The sequence below is a fragment of the Pristis pectinata genome, chromosome 14, assembly GCF_009764475.1.
Source record: "Pristis pectinata isolate sPriPec2 chromosome 14, sPriPec2.1.pri, whole genome shotgun sequence".
In the NCBI taxonomy this organism is placed as follows: Eukaryota; Metazoa; Chordata; class Chondrichthyes; order Rhinopristiformes; family Pristidae; genus Pristis; species Pristis pectinata.
In genome coordinates this window covers 33,697,149-33,717,760 of record NC_067418.1, presented here as the reverse complement: position 1 = coordinate 33,717,760, position 20,612 = coordinate 33,697,149, and the positions used below count along the sequence as shown (strand labels likewise).

The following is a 20,612-nucleotide window of genomic DNA, read 5'->3' as shown; positions in this document are numbered from 1 at the left end:
AATCCTCCTGAGAAAACTTTCTCCTCCAGTCGTACAGTTCTTTGAGATTTGTGCATCTTATAATCCAGTCTCATGATCATACCCAAGTTTAGTTTCACCACCCTTTGTAACTCTATTTCTCTTTCCTTCATCCTTCAGGTGGCAAGGCCCTCAACCTTGGAAATTCCCTTCCTCAACCTCTTCATAACTCTATTTGTCTTTCCTTCATTCTCTTCTAAGACAGTCTGAAAAATTGTGTTCTTTGACCATTTTGTTCTTTAACTGTCTTTTGACTGTCTGTCCTAATATATCTTTATGTGGTTTAGTTTCAGAGTTTGTTTGATAGCAGTCTTGGGAAGTGTCATGGGACATTTGTTAAAGGTGATATGAAATCTCAGTTGGCCATGATATATGCAAATTACAGTGGCACCAGGGCATTGTGCTGTATTTTCATAATCGGTCCCATTGAAGGCAAGTCAACTACATCACACCTGTGCTTGCAATCAACTAGAGGATAAATCATAGCATGTTTGTGCTTCACTTTCATTGATACAAATTCTTTATTCACAGAAAATAAAATCACTTATATTACAAAGAAATATAATTTGTTGATTAACGCAAATTCAAATTTAAACGTAGATCTGGTTTAAGGGTAAATAATTAAACATATCTGTATTTAGCAACTGAATGATACATTGGCTAGGAAACTAGCCTTGAGATTTTAGAGTGCAAATTCTTAATACCGTCATCTGACATTCCTATTTAATTGAGACTTTAAGCCAACATACATATTTTGAAACAGATTAATATCAGTGTTAAAACTGCAAACAGAAAGATTATGCAAACGTATTAAGCATTCATGCTTACGAAACAGATTCAAATAGCCATTTCTAGCTTTAGGCCTGAGATTTACATCTGCTTCTAAGAATCTGATTGAACTAAATCTAGGGCAACCCTACTGGGAGACCAAAGCATAAAATTGATTTTATAATTCAACAGTTAAGCAACAGCTTCACTAAAAGGCCAGACAAATGTTCAACAGGTGTGGGATTTGCACCCAAAGACCAGAAGCTCTATCCTCTCGAGTTTGAGGAATTTGTACAACTGAAGTGGCCTGTAGCACTTCTGACCTGACAGGGCTTGATGCTGTTACTAAATGACAAATGCAGGGAAGAATTTTTGGTAATGAGATATTTCCAATAAAAAAAATCCTACCCTTGTTATAAAAACTACTTGCTACAACTGCCAATTTTTAAAAATGATAACCATATAATAACGATTACTGAGTCGTCATTGTTTCCTGTAATCTGTTCGGGTTTTACAGGCATCACCAAACCTACCTTATGGCCTACTACATAGAGGGTTGTACTTTGTTGTACTTTGTAACAAAGTTCATGAATCAGAAGTTCAGTTCCTTTCTGTGCTGACCTCAACTCGGTTTGTAGTCAGGTGCTATTGTTAGTCTCAGTTCTCCTCCTGGTAGGTCCTGCTCCAAATCAATGCCACCTACCCCTCTGTCACATCCCACTTCACCACCTTTTTGCCTGGCAGCCTGACTCAGCTCAAGAGTTAAAATTTGCCCCACTGAGCAGTCAGAAGCATTGATTGTTCAACTGACCAATAAGAAAACATTTTTTGAAGTTGCAAATATCTTTTTCTGTTATTAAACACCATTGCTGGAATAACTCTGTGATTTGGAGCCAACCTTTGCCTTTTGTTTCTGCGTGACTCAAAAAAGCTCAGATTGCATTTAGATGGAATGCTTGCTTTAATTTGGAATCATTCTGCAATCACATTGGGGTTTTAAGTAAAAAGGTGTAGAGCATTTTGTGTTTTATGAAGTTTTGTTCTAAACTCCAAGTATTGGTCTAGATCAAGGTTGCAGTATGAAATGTTTCATTCAAATAATAATATAGTGGATCATCTATTATCTTATGTACCTGGGAGGGCAAAGGAATATATTCTACAGTGCAATACTGTTTGTTCTGTTTTGTATAAATAAACCATTGTTGGATCGAAGCCTGGGTATCCACCCAGTAGGAATGAACATACAGTCTGACTTCAGACAACTGAATCACAAGGTGGCACATAATGCATCCAACCCTATACAGCATGAGTTATCTGTGAGAAACCCAGGTATCACTATTCCCAAAGTGTTCACCACACTGCATGCAATGAGATGCAAATGGTTGGTGAAGACTGAGGAAAGATTTAAACATGCATGATAGCTGCATTTTACCAATTCCACAATAAATAAACATTCATATAACTTTCAAAAGGACCTCAGAATCTCAGAAAATGCTACTCCCTTGACTGATTAGATCTGGATCCAGAATATTCGGTGAAGCAGATTAAAAGTATTGAGGAGGGGCAGCACAGGAGACTCAGACTGAAACCTCTGTGTGAAATCTCAGCTAGAGGTGTGGCTAAGACCCTTGTTGACCTTTGCATCAATTAGGTACTTAGTCTTAAACTTGTATCAACAATTCTGAACTGATACATTGAAGAAAAATGGTCATTTCACAGTCTGGGCTAATGTATCCCCAATAGTAATGTTATGTTCTTGATTCTGCCCATCACTGACTAATATTTATAAGCAAAGTTGCTATTAAAATCTGTGATTTCAAAGTACCAGAGAAGCAATGATCGTTTCTTTAAATTCAATTAAGTAATGATGAGTCTTTCAGAAAGTCAGTTACTTTACGCAGACCCCACAATAATTCTAGTTGTTGGTGGTCTATGGATAAAGTATATGACTGTTTTTCTCAATCCATACTCTCCTACATTGAGAAACAAAAAGTGTGCCCCAACTCCAGTTTTCAAAATTCATGCGATCTTTGTTAATTTATTTTGTAGATCAGACAACAGTTTTAATATTCGTTTCTATTTGTTGACATTTTTAATTCAACAGCATCCATGGACCACCGAGCAAACAAGAAATTTATTTTGACATCTATCTAACAGGTGATTCTCTCTCTTTAGGAACTGTTCTATTTATCATTTTTATCTACAGCAAAATTTCATCTGCAAGATCAATACATAGAACCATACAAAAAGCATTGTTTAGTAAGATGTATCATAGAGGGAGAATTTGTTTGATCTCTGAGAGTCAGGAGCAAGACTTGATTGAGTTACCCGAGCCAAAATTAATAATAACTGAAGGCATTATTTTTAGAAAACTATTTTAGTAAAGGTGTTCATTCCTCTAAAATAAAGAGATTTTATATATAAATACTTAACTAATATCATATGTCCCAATTTCAGTTTTTAATTCTTGGCTTTCCTCCAGTTTTGCCCTTTTAATCATCTTCACATTTAATTGTCCCACCTTTGGCAGCCATGCCCTACATCCAGGAGCTCCTCCCTTAAAATCTCCACCTTATCTTCTTTTTCTTCCTTTAGATTGCTCTTTAAAGCATGCCCTGATAACCAATCTTTTGGCCATCCACCCTACCAGTGTTGATTATTATTTAACAATGCTTGTGTGAAATGCTTGTGTTGAAGGTACGATGTAATACAGGTGGGCTATCAGAAGCATTCTATGATTATTTTTAGATTGGTAATGTGGCATAAATTACAACACAGAAGCAGATTTATGTTAACATTTATGCACAAGGTTCCTTCCTCCTTGCATCATTTCAACTGATCAACATATTCTTCAACTCTTTTCTACTTCAGTTACTTATCCAACTTCCCTTAACTGCAACCATTCAAGCTGCCTCAAACACTCCATTTGGTAGTGAAGTCTACGTACCATTTAGATTAAAGAAGTTTGTGCCATTTCTTTATCGATTTAATCAGGGCTCTAATACAGATGATTTATTTACACTTAGACTGTAAGGCCTGTTTTTATGCTAAAATTGTATAAAATTCCATTGATGCAATAATTAATGTTTTCCCTTATTTATTCAATTATTAGAATAAAGTTCATGACTATGTATGTTATGGTTTTGGTGCAATCTTTCTGGTCCATATTATAAATATTCACAAACTAGTTGTACCAGGCGTGGATGCATTCACTTTGAATGCATTATGACTGGAGAATGAGCAGAGATGACTCAAGGCAGCTGGAAGGGAGTGGCTTAATGGGTGGAGGCAGGAGAGGAAAGTTGGCAGTTAGATGAGTTGGCTCTGTTCAGGGAGCAATTCTTCCACCAAAATCTTATGGAGGGTGTGAGAGAGACACCTGGAGAAACTGTGTGGGAGAGACACCTGGCCTTCATTCCCTGGAGGAGCCCAGCTGTAGCGCACCAAGCGGGTGCTGGGATTTGTGATGCTCTGCCTGAAGCTGTATAAATGCCATTACGTGGACGTAGGCCTTGCCACCAGTTGTAACACAAAATCAGAGGAACGTGCTTGCCCACAGAAGCCAGAGGGTGGTGGTTGAAGAGACTTATTGGGGCTGGAGGCCAGTGAGTAGTGGTGTTCCGCAGTGATCTGTATTGGGTCCTCTGCTGTTTGTGATGTACATAAATGACCTCGATGAGTATGTTGATGGATAGTAAGTTTGCAGACAATACCAAGATTGGTGGAGTTCTGAATAGTGTAGAAGACCGGCAACGGATACAGTGTGATATAGATCAGTTGCAGATGTGGGCAAAGAAATGGCAGATGGAGTTTAACCTAGATAAATGTGAAGTATTGCACCTAGGTAGGACTAATGTCAAGAGGCAGTACGCTCTTAAGGGCAAGACCCTCAACAGTGTTGAAGAACAGAGAGACCTTGGGATACAAGTCTGTGGCTCGTTGAAAGTGGCTACACAGATAGACAGGGTGGTTAAGAAGGCTTATGGAATGCGTGCATTTATTAATTGGGGTATTGAGTATAGGAGTCAAGAAGTTATGATGCATCTTTATAGAACTCTGGTTAGGCCGCATTTAGAGTATTGCGTGCAGTTCTGGTCACCTCACTATAGGAAGGATGTTGAGGCTTTAGAGAGGGTACAGAGGAGGTTTACTAGGATGCTGCCTGGATTAGAGGGCATGTGCCCACTTGGGCTCTTTTCTCTGGAGCGATGGAGGCTGAGGGGTGATCTGTTGGAAGTGTATAAAATTATGAGGGGCATAGATAGGGAGGACAAGCGATATCTTTTTCCCATTATTGAGCGATCCAATACCAGAGGTCATGCATTTAAGATGAGAGCGGGTAGGTTCAGAAGAGACGTAAGGCGTAAGTTTTTTACTCAGAGAGTGGTGGATGCCTGGAATGCGTTGCCTGATAGGGTGGTGGAAGCAAATTCATTGGGGGCTTTTAAGAGGGGCTTGGATGGGCACATGAATGAGAGGAAAATGGAGGGATATGGGCATTCTGTAGGTAGGAGGGTGTAGCTATGTCAGCACAATATTGTGGGCCAAAGGCCCTGTTCTGTGCTGTGCTGTTCTATGTTCTGTGAGGCAAAGTGGGACTTATTGGTATTGGTTTATTATTGTCACTTGTACCGAAGTACAGTGAAAAACTTGTCTTGCATACCGATCATACAGATCAATTCATTACACAGTGCAGTTACATTGGGTTAGTACAGAGTGCATTGAAGTAGTACGGGTAAAAACAACAACAGTACAGAGTAAAGTGTCACAGTTACAGAGAAAGTGCAGTGCAATAAGGTGCAAGGTCACAACAAGGTAGATCGTGAGGTCATAGTCCATCTTATCGTATAAGGGAACCGTTCAATAGTCTTATCACAGTGGGGTAGAAGTTGTCCTTAAGTCTGGAGGTATGTGCCTTCAAGCTCCTGTATCTTCTACCCGATGGAAGAGGAGAGAAGAGAGAATGACCCAGGTGGGTGGGGTCTTTGATTATGCTGACTGCTTCACCAAGACAGCAAGCGGTAAAGACAGGAGTCCAAGGAGGGGAGGCCTGGCCAGGCTGTCATCTCACTGTGATACCAGTAACACAACCTCAATACCTTCCTCGAATATATTCAGGGCTTGACCTACCTCTGCCATTTCCCTCTTCACTATGACTGTATGGTCACAGTGCAAAAATAAAAGCCAATACAAATTCAATGTTCCAAACCAAAATCATAAATTCAAGCATGTCATATTGCCTAGAGTTGTCAAGTAATCACTTTTATACCCCTCTTCCACATACATTTACCTGTTCCCTCCACCATGAGGTCCTTTCCCCAGGTAGCAGGTGGCTGACAGAGGATTGCTAACTTCCTGTGGGTAGACTGCAGGATGACCTGGGGCTAGAAGGCCTGGCTTCAGACTAGCCAGCTGCAGGCAATGCTGAGAGCCCACCTCCCCCTAGACAGAACAGAGACAGAGTTCCCCTGGTCCTCACCTTTCACCCGACCAGACTACACAACCACCACATCATTCTTCGAAATTTCTGCCAGCTACAACATGATCCCACTACCAGCCACATCTTCCCCTCCATATCCCTTTCTGCTTTTCACAGGGACCACTCCTCTATGATTCCCTGGTTCACTCATGCCTCCCCACCCGTCCCTCCCCCTCCCCCTCCCCAGGGACTTCCCCTGCAACCATTGGAGGTGTTGGACAGAACCTATTCCTACCCCTTCTCCCACCAGGATCCTAAACATCCCTTCCAGGTGAGGCAGACATTCACATGCATCTCCTCCAACTTTGTTTATTGCATCCAGTGCTCTTGATGTGGCCTCCTCTACATCAGTGAGACCAAGCGCAGGCTAGGCAACTGCTTTGCTGAGCACCTGTGCTCCATCTGCCATGGCCTTCTGGAGCTCCCAGTTCTCAGCTATTTTAATTTCCTTCCTCATTTCTACACCAACCTGTCCTTAGCCTGCTCTACTGCTAGGGTGAGGCTAAATGCAAACTAGAGGAACAGCACCTCATATTCCGCCTGGATAGTCTACAACCTGACAGCATGAACACTGAATTCTCCAATTTCAGGTAAACTGCTCCCCCTCTGTCCCTTTTCTCTCTCCTCCTGATCTACCCCAGTTCTTCCTACACCCACCCCAGCCCCCCATCACCCCATTTCTTCCCCACCCCTCCACCCACTCTATCTGCCCATCACCCACACACTCCTCCCACTGGGTCCTCTCCCTGTACTGCCTCCATTTGTCCTTCCTTATTTGGTTCCATGCTCCACCTTCCTTTCCTATCAGGTTCCATCACCTGCAGCCCTTTGTGACCTCTAACTACCATCTCCCAGCCTCTCACTATTTCCACTCTTCTTCCATCTGCCTATCACCCTTCCTCACCTGGATCCACCAGGTCTTGCTCCACCCGTTCCCCTCACCTCTTTATACTTGCTATCTCCCCTCTAGCTTTCAGTCCAGATGAAGGGTCTCGACTGGAAACGCCGACTGTCCATTTTCCTCCACAGATGCTGCCTGACCTGCTGAGTTCCTCCAGCTTCTTATTGTTGCTCTAGATTCCAACATCTGCAGTCTCTTGTGTCTCCTCTCCCACTTTGCATTGGTTTAAACCACCTCTATTTTGAAGATGACATCAAAAGAATTTGTGCATGTTTAATGAGTCTTCTCGTTTGCCTGTGGTGCTGAAAGTATAATAAAATTTTCATAGACATAGTTCAGTGTTCTGAAAACTCATGCAATTGCCTTTGATAATGGTGGCAGCAGAGTCTGGAGAAACATGCCTCTTCCACATGAGATCTTCTTTCCAATAGGGAGTAACTTGAAGCGTTGATGATTCACTTAAAATCAAAGTCTAGTCCCATAATTTCAAAGTGGAAGACTTAATTTATTAAACTTTTAATTGCATTTTTCATCATTTGGAATCCAACTTAACAGAATCTTGTCAGTCATATGAATTTGTTTAAACTCATCTCGCAATTTCAGACTTACCGTTTTGATTTTTAATAAGGCTGAGATAAAAGGAGATTCTTCAATCACCCTTCCAGTATTCCTGCCCATTTACAGGATCAATCAAGCTTAGTGGAGCAAGTGAAGTAGCCAGGACACGTGAGCAGGATGTGAACATTTAGATAATCTCAGCAGCCAGATGGGATCGCAGTTTATTGTCTGCTTTGAACATTGACACCTTTGGCAATGTATTACTTCTGCAAATTTTACACTGCAATTTTTTTTGGAACGGATTGTCTTTGAATTAGGGCCATTATTTAGACTTTCCCATTTTTGATCCAAGAGATGATGAAAACAAGGTGAGACAGGGCATCCAGGACTTAGCTAAGTGGTGTATCATCAAAACCAAAGAAAATTAAACATTGAGAATGGAAAAGAGGAATCCCAGATTTGGAGAGTGAATTAGCATGGTGAAATTAATATCAAATCAGATACAGAAAGATAAATAGAAAAGGGAGAGAAAGACTGAATTACAGAGAAAAGTTGATAAAAGAAAACTGAAGATTTTTTTTGAAAATAAAATGTGTTTTGTTTAAATGTCCAACATTTCACAACCTGAAAGAACAGGTTCCATAATTTTAATTGTTCACTTTCTGGGCCAGAGAGGTTGCTCATTAATAATAATCACGCCACTAAAATGATACTTAAGCTATTACTTGCTAGAATTGGTGAGTTTAATGGCAATTATATAAAATGAAGTGCTGATTTTATCATGGAAATAGTGTGATGGTGAATGTCATTAATAAACCATTATCTTTCAACTAAGATCATCCTCTAGAATGAAAGTTTAGTACAGCTGATTATCAGGGGACTGAGAAAATGAAAATTGTTGTAATTTAGAAATTGATATGGTAAGACTGTGTCTGCCCTGAATAGCAAACATTTCATGGTGCTGGTCAAAGAGGAAGGATGTTGTCTTTATATTTTAGTGAACATTTATCCATTAACAAATATCATAAAACCAGATTAATAAGTTGGTATCATGTTCAGATGAAGGATCATTATCCTGAAATATTAACTTTTTCTTTCCTTACAGATGTTGCCTGATGTGCTGTTTTTAGATTTTTATATCTTTATTTTAGATTTCTAGCACCTGCTGTATTTTGCTTTCAGATTAATAGTTTATTCTGAAGGAGCTACTGTGATTAAACTGATTGCTAGATGTGCCTATAAAACAACAATTTGCACATAAAAATTAATTAATTGGCTGTAAAGTAGGTCAGGACATCAGGTGAGAGCTGCTGTATAAATGCAAGTCCTTTCAATTCTCGACTGTTGTTGGTGCTGCAAGAGCAACTCCAATACTGTAGAATTTACTCTTACCTGCATTCTCTATTAAGTAGTGTGTCAAGGAAAATGCAGAATTTCTTGCATAAAAGAAGGATGTTTCTGTCATGTATGTAAACTAAGTATCAAATTGTAATCCATGTGGAGTTACTTGAGAACAACAGTTATCATGCACATGGGTGTTATTTTACATTGCATGACTGACTTATAATTAAAGTTAATATCAGTTTGAATATTTGCCCTGTGGGCCACGTTGGACTCTGGTATCAGTTGTCTGGTAATTAGTAGATAAGAGACTAAAACTGTAGCTCAGCTAATTTTTTCTATACAATAAGAAGGTTGCCTATAATGTTGTAAATGAGGCTGAGGGGAATAGGTGAGTCTGTGCCGCAGTGGGTTATATTACCCCTTACCCCTGAGATCTAAGCTTGAATCCAATTCAGAGTGACTATTTAAGAGCATCTCTCAGTAGCAACAGCAGAAGTCCTAAATAACCATGTTTTGGCTTCTGACGTCCATATCAAAGTAAATTGAATAAAAGATTTAGCTTTGCCTAATCATAAGTGTCTCATACTATGTTAGACACAGTGAATTTTCAATGCATTCAGTGAACTACCTCATGCTAGGACACTTCTTATTGAGTAGTTTGGCACTAAATCATTACATTTTTTCACGGATAACAGGAATTTACTGTGTTTTTTGGGGGGGAGTGCTCTTTTTTTGTTTGAATATAATGAGTTCTCCTGCAGCTAATTAATGCTACAAACGAATGAGAAGAGCTTGAGATAGGTTTGAAATAGTGATGAGGTTTATCATTCCAGGGTGTGTTTATTGTCTGTCAAACTTTCTCTTTCCTTTGCCTCTACAATTTCAGGCAATGAGCATTTTCAACACTTTATTTTACTTCAGATTTCTACAGATATCCATATTTTCCTTTTGTAATTTCAGATATTAATTCTGCCTCCCTACTTACATCTCCTCCAGGCCAATCCTTCTGTTTCTTTATTTGCCCCTTTCCCACATTCAATCATCTTCCAAAATATTTGTACATAGGGTTTTAGGTAATCAGAAGACTAGTACAAGTAAAAGTTCATCTTCAGTTGCTTGTACTAAGTGGGAACTATAGTATCTTCTGTTCTTGCTCCCTCGTCCCAGTATATACCATACCTTGGAATATGTATGTATGTATGTAATGTATGGATGTGAATGTCAGCAACTGATAAGGAATGATAATATCAACGCAGTAATTTAAGGCAGGATTGGGGCACATGGGATAATTAACTTGAGAAATTCAATCCTGGAAGTGTTAATTTATGTGAGGCACACAGAACTATTTGGTTAGATAAACATGAGATCAAGTTTCAAAGCTAGTTGAAAGGTAGGGCTGGAAGAATAAATGGCGCTTGAGGACGAAGAGAAAATGTGCTCCAAACAGAACTTGCTCATCTATATTCTTGGTCATCAAACAACAACCATAATCATCGAATGTGCACACCCAACTATATGCTTCTATTCATCAGACCTTTCACATTGGTATGGTGACTGCCTGTTTAAATCTAAAATATGATATACTTGGTCCTTGCTTCATTACAGTGTAATTGGAATTGCCAACAACATAATTTCATGAAGTTAACCCCAGTCTAAATTAGGGGACGAGATGATTTGTGTAGTTGAGTCAGATAATGCATTCTATTGCAGCATCTTGAATTACATAGCAGACAATAAGTCATGTAAGGGAACTTTACAGTTCAAGGAGTAAAGTTCAATAGGTTTGCCCTTCTCCAGCGGGGCATGGAATCCACTGTTTCTAGGTAACGGATGTCTTCTCATATTGAAGACTATATAGATAGTCTAGACAGTATCTAGACTGTAGATTTTCACTGACTATTCTTAAGAACCTGCTTTGACCTTTTTTATGGTGTTAACAAGGGAATGTTAATCACAATTCTCTAATTAGCCTAAAAGAAGCTTGAATACATCCCAAAGCTGGCTGCAGATGTGGTGTATCAGCATAAAAACGAACCCCCACACCCTTTGGATGAGCAAAACTGGAGATAGCTAGCTCTCTGAATGCTGCCCTCCACAGTCCATAATCTGGTACATTTGATACTTAACAAGTAGGTGATGCCACATTGCAGCTTGGTACAGTTGATAACTTGCTCTGAGTATGCTTGTGCTTCCCCTGTCACTTCCTTCAACAATATCCCTTGAACCAGAGTTCAAGGTAGCACAGTGGTGCAACTACTAGAGCTGCTATTTAACAGTGCCAGAGACCCAGGTTCAATCCTGGCCTTGGGCGCTATCTGTATGGAATTTGGACATTCTCCCTGTGACTGTGTGGGATTCCTCCAGGTATTCTGGTTTCCTCCCATATCCGGAAGAGATGTGAGTTGGTAGTTTATTTGGCCACTGTAAATTGCCCCTAAGTGTCATTGAGTGGTAGAATCTGGGGAGTGTGGTTCGGAATGTGGGGAGAACAAAAAAATGGGATTAATGTAAAATTTATGCAAATAGGTGGTTGATGATCGCATGGACTCAGGGCCAAAGGATCTGTTTCTATGCTGAATCTTTCTAATATATAACTCAGAGTTGACTGAAAATCTCTATAATAATTGAGGAATGGAGTTATTATTTGGTGGTTAATGGGGTTATTGTGATGGAGTACAAGTATTCGTCTGCAAAGTGACCATATTGACACGTGGATGCCATTTAAATGCCTTTAGACTTCTTTCTAGGTTAAAGGTGCAACATAAATGAATGTTGTTTTAAAACTTTGCAAGTGAGCAGAATAATGATGAATGAAGATTAATGTAAGCGTGTAGAATGAAAAGAAAACATGCCAGTTCTGTGAAAGAAGCTGGAGACACAAGAGACTGCAGATGCTGTAATCTGGAGCAAAAAACAAACTGCTGGAGGAACTCAGCAGGTCAAGCAACATCTGTGGAGGCAGAGGGATGGTTGGAGTTTCTATTTGAGACCTTGCATCAGAACCATGAATTCCTCCAGCAATTTGTTTTTTGCTATGCACGAAAGTACAGTTTTGAGCTGCTAGATCAGAACTTAGTTTGTCTCATTTAGCTGGTGTGGATACTGAACCATGTTATAACAACCATCCATCCTTTAGTTTGACCATCAAGCTCATCAGTCCATTTCCCCCGAATCATAACTATAATTTCTAGAATTTTTTAACTTCTACTTATTGTAATTTTTTCATAGAGTTGGCATTTTTCTGTCATCCTTTACACCTATATTAATCTTCATCCATCTTTGTTCTGCTTACTTACAAGTTTTTAGATATCATGAAATAATATGTTGCACCTTTAACATAGAAAAAAGTTTCAAGGCAGTTAAATGGGTGTTGAACCAAAAAAGCAATGACCAAAACCTTGGTCAAAGTGATGGCTTATAAAGTGGAAAGGTAGTGGAGCTTAGGGTGGAAATGTTGGAGTACAGTATCTACATAATTGAAGGCACTGCAATGAAAGTTGCCATTATTTCAGCAGGAATCAGAGAAATTTGCCCAACCAAAGCATCTCTTCATTTAAATGCTCCTGTTGAACAGAATGAATGGTGAAGGAATCCAGTATCTCAGTAAGAAGTTTCCATCAGCTGTGTGGATGAATAACAAGACAATTTCAAGCACTTATCATTCATTTCTATTACATGCTGTTTGTGTGCTTTGTTTTACAAACATTTCAGTTGCCACTTGAAATTACTCTTTTCCATGAAGATAAGTTAAGGGGATTCCCACTGGAACAAGTTAAGCTCTTTCCTGTGACTAAATGTTACTACAGTGCAGGTACGATGATACATTTATTCATTGAAACATGAAAGGAATTTAGCACTTGTCTCAGTAGATCATGTACACCACCATGCTCATCAACAACTGTCTCTCCTGGGGTAGATGAATAACTGATAAAGCAAAATATATTTTGCTAAATACTGCAGATCCTTTAATTACCCATCTTTCAAGAGGAACCTATTGAATTATAGAAGGCTGTTTCAGTGGAGAAATTTATCCATGTTACCCTTCAGGTGATGCCGTGGAAATGAAAGAAGTTGGTCACAGGTCTGAAATGATTAAGGGAAGGTTTAAGATTTTTTATTTTTGTTTTATTAGTCACATGTACATCGAAACACACAGTGAAATGCGTCTTTTTGCGTTACTAAGAATGTGCTGGGGGCAGCCCGCAAGTGTTGTCACTCTTCAGGCTCCAACATTGCATGCCCACAGCTCCTAACCTGTACGTCTTTGGAATGTGGGAGGAAACCGGAGCACCCTGAGGAAACCCACGTGCAGACACGGGGAGAACGTACAAACTCCTTGCAGACAGCAGTGGGAATTGAACCTTTGTCACTGGCGCTGTAATAGCGTTATGCTAACCGCTACACTACCATCATAGAGCCATAGAGTTATATAGAGGGATCTTGCACAGGGCCCTCACCCCACTGAGTCCATGCTGACCATCAACCACCCATTTACACTGATCCTACATTAATCCCATTTTATATTCTCTCCACATTCTCATCAAATTCAGAAAACCTCCCTTCATATAGGAAACAATTAATGAAGAAAATGGATATTCAGCAGGGGAAATGCATTTGTATGTACTGACAGGGATTTCTGGCTTAAATGAGCTAAAATAAGCTATTGATATGTGATTGACTGTAACAGGACACACTTTACTGGGTGAGTTGGGGTTGGAATGAGACAATAAGCAGAATAGCATTTCTCGGTACTTTTACTGAACCACAGTGATAGGACCAGAAGTGTTTCCACAAAAAAGTTTACTTCAATAATATTAAGAGGGCTTTAATTTTATTAATGGGAGTTTCACATTGCCTGGAAAAAGTGAAGATCTTTGAACATTGTAGGGCCAATATGATTTATCCTGCAATGACTGATGATGCCTATGATAAGCATGGTTTCACACTGCTGTGCAGAAATAAACTGTCAGGATTTGAAGGTATCCTTCTCCCTGCTGGCTTTGAGGTTCCCTTCCCAGGATCACCTAATTTTTAAAGGAATCACCCTTCCCAAACCCAACCTCACCTCACCACACTGATAGGGCCTCTGACTGGCATTCTTCTCCCTACCCCCCACAAACTCCAGAGGGGGCATTTTCATCTGCCCCTTTTGTAGTCGATGAAGAAAAAAGTGCAGTAGCGATTGAGTTTTGCAGCAGTGAACCCACAACTGAAACTGTCATCGTCTTTTGTTCCAGATTCACACACTAGAAGAAATAGTCTCTCAGTATCTTCCCTAACAAATCCCTTTTTAATGTTAATATCCTCAATGGGGCCAACAATTAATTTTGTAAATGCATGATAATGCAAAACCAATAATTTCAAGATTATTTTGAACCTTTTGCATGGCAAAATTTCCCATGGAGCATCAACAATTTCCCATCAACAATCCATGTTTGACAGGCAACCACATATAGAGATATTCAGACAGGGGATCAAAAGCTTGGTTAGCTGAAGGCATCCTCTGTAGGTGATGAAAATCGGGAGTATGCAAGAGGCTAGAGTTTGGAGCACCACAGAGATGGTGTGGAGTAGTGGAGATGGAAAAGATTGGTGTGCTGAACTTCTACAGAGCTTTAAAGACACAGATGTGTTTAAAATCCCACACTCATCATCTCTTATATGCTGACCTGCATTTTAATAATGTGAGGCTGGTTTCTAGAACAGACCTCAATAGAAACAGAAAATGCTGGAAATACTCAGTAGGTCAGGAAGCAGCTGTGGAGAGGTCAGCGGCAGAGAACTACTTATTTTTCTCTAAAATGTCTTCTAAAAGAGCAGCAAGTTAAATAAAATTCTAAAAGCCATCATGCACAGTGCATGCAGATTGCAATAGTTTTTACATTTGTAAATGAAGTAACTGATCCATTAGTCCATTTACACAGTGTTCTCCCCTGATCTCTTGCCCTTCTGTGCACAAAGTCTGTAATGTGGAATTCCTTTAAAATATTAAAGGGAGTGTTTATTCTCCTAATAAATTTGAGATGCATTAATATAAATGACTGATCATTGGTTGAATGTGTTAACCATCCACCTGCTCCTAATTTGAGCATTTAAGTCACACTCATCTATTTTGCTAAGCTTGAAATCGATGCTTTGACAGTTGGAACATTCACTGCCAATATTGAAAATTGAATGGAGACAAAAGAAAGCCAGGAGCTCAGATATCAATGAAGTAATGAAGCAACTAGATCCCTTTTTAAAGTTCAGCAATGCTAATAAAGATGAGCCTCCTTTGCCAACTTGTGAACTGACTATCCAGTTTCAGAATAATAAAAAAATGCATTTAAATAGCAACTTTCACAACATCCTAAACACTTTACTGAAAGTGTACCATTTTAAAGACAAAGATATATTTAAGGTCCCACACTCCAAGCAGGCAGGGCTGAGTGTCTGTAAGCTCTCATAAACAACAGTATTATGAGATCTTCAAATTAATGCTGGTGGTAGAGGGTAGGTATTGGCTCAGACATGTGGAATAACTTTCCTGCCCCAGGGGCTCACGTCCAGCTGATTGAGCAGATTGATTCTTGGTTTAATGTCTCATTCCAAAAGGCAAACACCTCTGTCCATGCAGTAGTTTCTCCATACCATAGAGAATCATCAATGTAGGTTCGAGACACAAGAGATTGCAGATGCTGAGATCTGGAGCAAAAAAGCTAACTGCTGGAGAAACTGATTCAGATGAAGGGTCTCAACACAAAATGTTGACTGTCCATTTCCCTCCGCAGATGCTGCCTGACCTGCTGAGTTCCTCCATATTTTATGAACTGAGATGTGCATCTTTTATAGTTGTCAGCTGGACAGAAATTGTAGTGACCATCATTAGGCGCTGCTAAAACAAACAGGAGGAGGAAACACACCTTTCAGCTTCTCAGTCATAGTCAATTTGAAAACTAATGCTCCAGGTGTTCTCCCACAACATTTATTTGTTTTCATTTTCGTTTTGTCATCTCAGTTGTAAATTTCTGGTGTTGACTTCCAGTTTGATTGGTTTTGTTGGTGACTTTTATTTGAATCTTCACTCTCACCATGTCAATGTACAGCCCGACAGCAGTGGCCTAATGGCTGCAAGGTAAAGCTGATGAATTATTCACACTTCTTCAAGTGATACTTTGCATGGTGGAATAGACTCAAAGTCAGCAATGTATATTTCTTGAGACTGTAAACTGTGTGTAGCTCAGGTGTTAGGGTATTTTTTTGGAACTAGTTCCTACTATCGATGTAATACCCAGAGTTGTTTCACTGGCATCAGTAGTGACACTAGAAAGGATAAGCATCATTGCTAACGTAGCTGGAAGAATAATCACTTACTTTATATTTTGGCAAGTTCAGTGACACATGAATGATTGTCAATTCCCCACAACAACTGGATCATTGTACGTGGAGGTAATCATTGTTATGGAACCTTGTCAGTGGAAACTAACAACCTTGAAGCTGTTTTCATCAGCTTTAGCAACTCAATACTTCTGACACGGGAAGTTGTTACTGCCTGTGTGTTACCTGTGGCTTTTCATTGTTTATCAAAGCAGCACTTGTAGCTAAGTTTAGTGTACTTGGAAGGTAATCAGATACTGGAAGTGAGCGAAGGCTATTCTAATTTCAATAGAGACTAAGAAACTAGTTAAGTCAAAAGAGAAGAATGTGTGGGGCAGCAAAATTATATACTTATCTCCCATCTATCTATATTTTAGCTAAACAACATAAAAAAGCTCCAACCTGGTATGAATTATGTTTTAATTGTATTGTGGATCAGTCCTATGATACCACTTAGCTCTGTTGAGTTAGTATCCTACGAAATAGTTCTCACTGGAGCCCCAACCCCTTGCAGGCAGGCCTGGGAGAGAGCCAGTGTCAGCTGGATATTGCTGTTTTCCCAACAGCTGACTTTTCTCAGCTCAAACGGCTCACAACTGGTTTCCATGCCAGGCTCAGATTTCAATGCTTGCCCTAGGATCTCTTCTCTGTCTGTGTCAGTGGAATGTCCTTGGTGTGAGCAGTGCTGTTGTAGTTATTGTTTATTTGCATGTGACTTCAAATTTCACCAAGGCATGTGGAGGGAAATTGTAATTATGACTGAATAGAAAATGAGGTAGCTCACTGCCTGCCACTGTAATCACTTATCAGATTATTATTGTTCCCTGGATACCAATGGGGAAGATCTACATGAGTAAATTTACCCCTGACTCAATAGTTTCAGAAATCTGACAAAAATTCTAAAGGTTAGGCACAGTCTCTGCTGATCTTTCGCAACCAATCTGAAAGTACTCAATGAATGCTTTTGGAAGTGGGAAGAAATCATTTGAGATTTAGCCTCACCATGAGACAAATGGAAAAAGTATGTTTTTTACTGAAAGCACTACAAGCATTCTTCTATGAGTGCTAGCGTTCAATATTTCTGGAATACTCTAACAGCACTGATGGCTGTTGGGAGTGATCCTCTGAGATTTTCATGATACAGTGGCCTTTAAAGTCTGACCTGTGATCCCAAGTGGCATATCACTAGGGAAATAGCAGCTTTCACTACTCACAAGTAAATATGTACTGGACATACCTGGGTATGGTATAAGCCCTGGACCATCTGGGTGACACATACAGAAGCATCCTTCATTCACTCTGTTCTGTCACTGGACTCCACATGGAGTTTAGCAGTTGTGTTGGGATTCCCCAGCATTATGCAATATCTGCTTCTCCAATGCTGAACCAGCCGGACCCAGTGTAGGATCAGACTCCTCTGTCACTTGAATGGGAATTCCCAACCCTGTGAAATAGGTGGGAAGAGCTAAGTAAGAAAAGTTGATTTGTTTCTTGCATTTTGTTTTATTTTAATGGTTTTGGTTATATCTGAGTGTTTAAAAAATTTTAATCAGTTTTACTTTTTTATTTTTAAATAAATTTTAATTTTTTTTTCAATCATTTAAATCAATTTCAATGATTTTATATTGCTCTGAAGATCAAAGACATTTTAGACCTGTGATAAAGTTAGACAGGAGAAACAAAGGACTGCAGATGCCTGAATCTAGATGAAAAACACAATGATGCTGGAGGAACTCAGCAGGCCAGGCAGCATCCGTGGAGAAAAGCAGGCAGTCAACGTTTTGGGTCAGGACCCTTCAGGACTGAGGATAGGAAAAGGGGAAGCCCAATATATAGGAGGGAAAAGAAGAACAGTGATAGGTGGACAAAAGAGGGGAGGCAGATGGAGACAAAGGCCTCCTCCACTGCCAGGAGAATTCCAAGCGCAAACTGGAGGAACAGCACCTCATTTCCCGTCTTGGAACCTTGCAGCCTAATGGCATGAACATTGAATTCTCCCACCATGCTTCTTCTCTTTCCTAGCCTCTTTTTTTCTACCTTTTTTTCCCTTTCTCGCCTTCCCTTTGACCCATCCCCTGGTGGATCTGCTCTCCCTCCCCCGCACCTGCCTATCACTGTCTCTCACCTGCATCTACCTATCACCACCTTGTGCTCGCCCTGCCTCCCCTCTTTTGTCCACCTATCACTGCTCTGTTTTCCACCCTATATATTGGGCTTCCCCTTTTCCTATCTTCAGTCCTGAAGAAGGGTCCTGACCCGAAACGTTGACTGCCTGCTTTTCCCAATGAATGCTGCCTGGCCTGCTGAGTTCCTCCAGCATCATCGTGTTTTTCATAAAGTTAGACAGGCTTTGACAGATAAAGCTCCAACCTCCTCTTTGCTTCCTAACAATGTAAACAGGATAAAACTTCTAGCCAAATATCTTATATTGCTGATGAACAAAACTTAACTAAAAGCTGTGGATGATAGAACAGTGTACCAGAAGTCATAACACGTGTACGTGTAGTTCTCAAAGGTATATACACACCCAATATATTACAACATGTTCACAGGAAATGGCTGCTGTGGTGCATGTGTGTGTCTGTGTATTTCTTCATGTGTCTGTCTATCAGTGTGTGTTTAATTATAATTAAACAGGAAGATCACAGGCAAAACTGCTATTTATTCTCCACCTTGAAGTGCCCCATACTAAGGAAGAACTTAAAAGTCAATCACTTTAGCGGGTCTGCAGTGATATATTGACCAGATAGGGTAAGGATAGCAGATTTTCTTCCTTCAGAACTCACGTCTTTGGATCAGCAGTCCATACTTCTGGTTGCTGGTCCAATAACCTAACCAGTAAGATACCCTGCTTACATTTATCTCCATTTATAAAATGGCATTGGATGATTACAGCACCAATCCTGGTCAAACAAATGGAATTTCTTTCTGTGCTTGACACAGGACCCCGGTGCCTTGTTACTGCCACTGATTTCTAACGTGGCTTCATTGTGGCACAATGCCATTGTGGAGCCCTGTGCCTGTCCACCTCTCCCACAAAGACAGTTAAGCATAAGAACCTTAGATCTCGTTCCATGCCCAGCAAAGGATGGATTTCAACCCTGTAGCCGCAATTGTTTCCAGCATTCATCAGGTTTTAAAAGCCAGTCCTCTGAAATTGAATAGAGAGGTGTCAGTTGCACAGGCGTGCAACGTTCATTTTCTAGCACACAGTAATCAGGAAAACAATGAGCCTGGCATTTAGAACGTGCACATTCTGTGGCATGAGGTGCATGATAGCAATCCAAGCTTCAATAGCCCTGGGGAAAAATAGGCAGGGCTCGTCTGTGCAATGTCATTTGACTATTTCTATTTGCTTGCAGTGGAATTTCTGGTGTATTGCTTTATTAACCAGAGGAGAGTATGGATGCTTTCAGCTGGCTCTCAGTAGGTGAAAGATTGACTTACGAACAGGGTGTGAATAGTCAACTATGCTTTTCAGATATAGGGAATAGTCTATTGGCGATGTTTTGTATAAGTTATATTCATCTGTATTACAAATGTTTCATGTGGTATTAATGAGGTTATCAGCAATAGAATGTGTAATGTGTGGTTTCAGTAATGCTGTTGTGCTTATTGGTGAGCCTCAAGGTGACTATGGTGTTGATTAAGGTTCATTACTTTGTGTACTGAACAGCAAGCCTGGCTTTCTACTGCTTCTATGGTTTTGCTTTCAAAATTTGCAAAGTGTCAACAGAACTTACAGAAATTACCCATTCCTCCCCATCTCGCTGCCATCACTCCCTCATCAGTATGTTTTAACCCCTTGCATTGTTGAGTTTCCTAAATGAACAAATTTTGTGAGGCTCTGTCTTTTATAATGTTGCATTGGTAAACCACTAGATATGCCACTGTTCTGCATATTTGAGTCAGGTTTCAGGTGCTACTGGATATGGTAAATACAGTTGCGATCTGTGCAACCTAAGTATAATGAGAGCTGAGCTGAAGCTAATAAATCACAAAGCCTGAGTGTGTGGCTTATTTGTGTCTGGAATACAATGTCTGGTCTATAAATTTTTGCGGTATACTGTTAAAAATGACACTGGTGAATTCAACCCCTCCCTCATCCTTTAATGAACAGAATCATCTGCAAGGGCATAAGAGATGGAAAAAATGTCCCATTCAACTTGTCTGACACGGAAAAAATAA

At 40.0% G+C, this 20,612-nt stretch overlaps 1 protein-coding gene across 2 annotated transcripts in view; it reads left to right on the top strand.

Moving 5' to 3' along the window:
* The window catches only part of eps8l2 (EPS8 like 2), a 124,424-nt gene that overhangs the window by 47,167 nt on the left and 56,645 nt on the right, over positions 1-20,612 (top strand). The window lies entirely within an intron of this gene.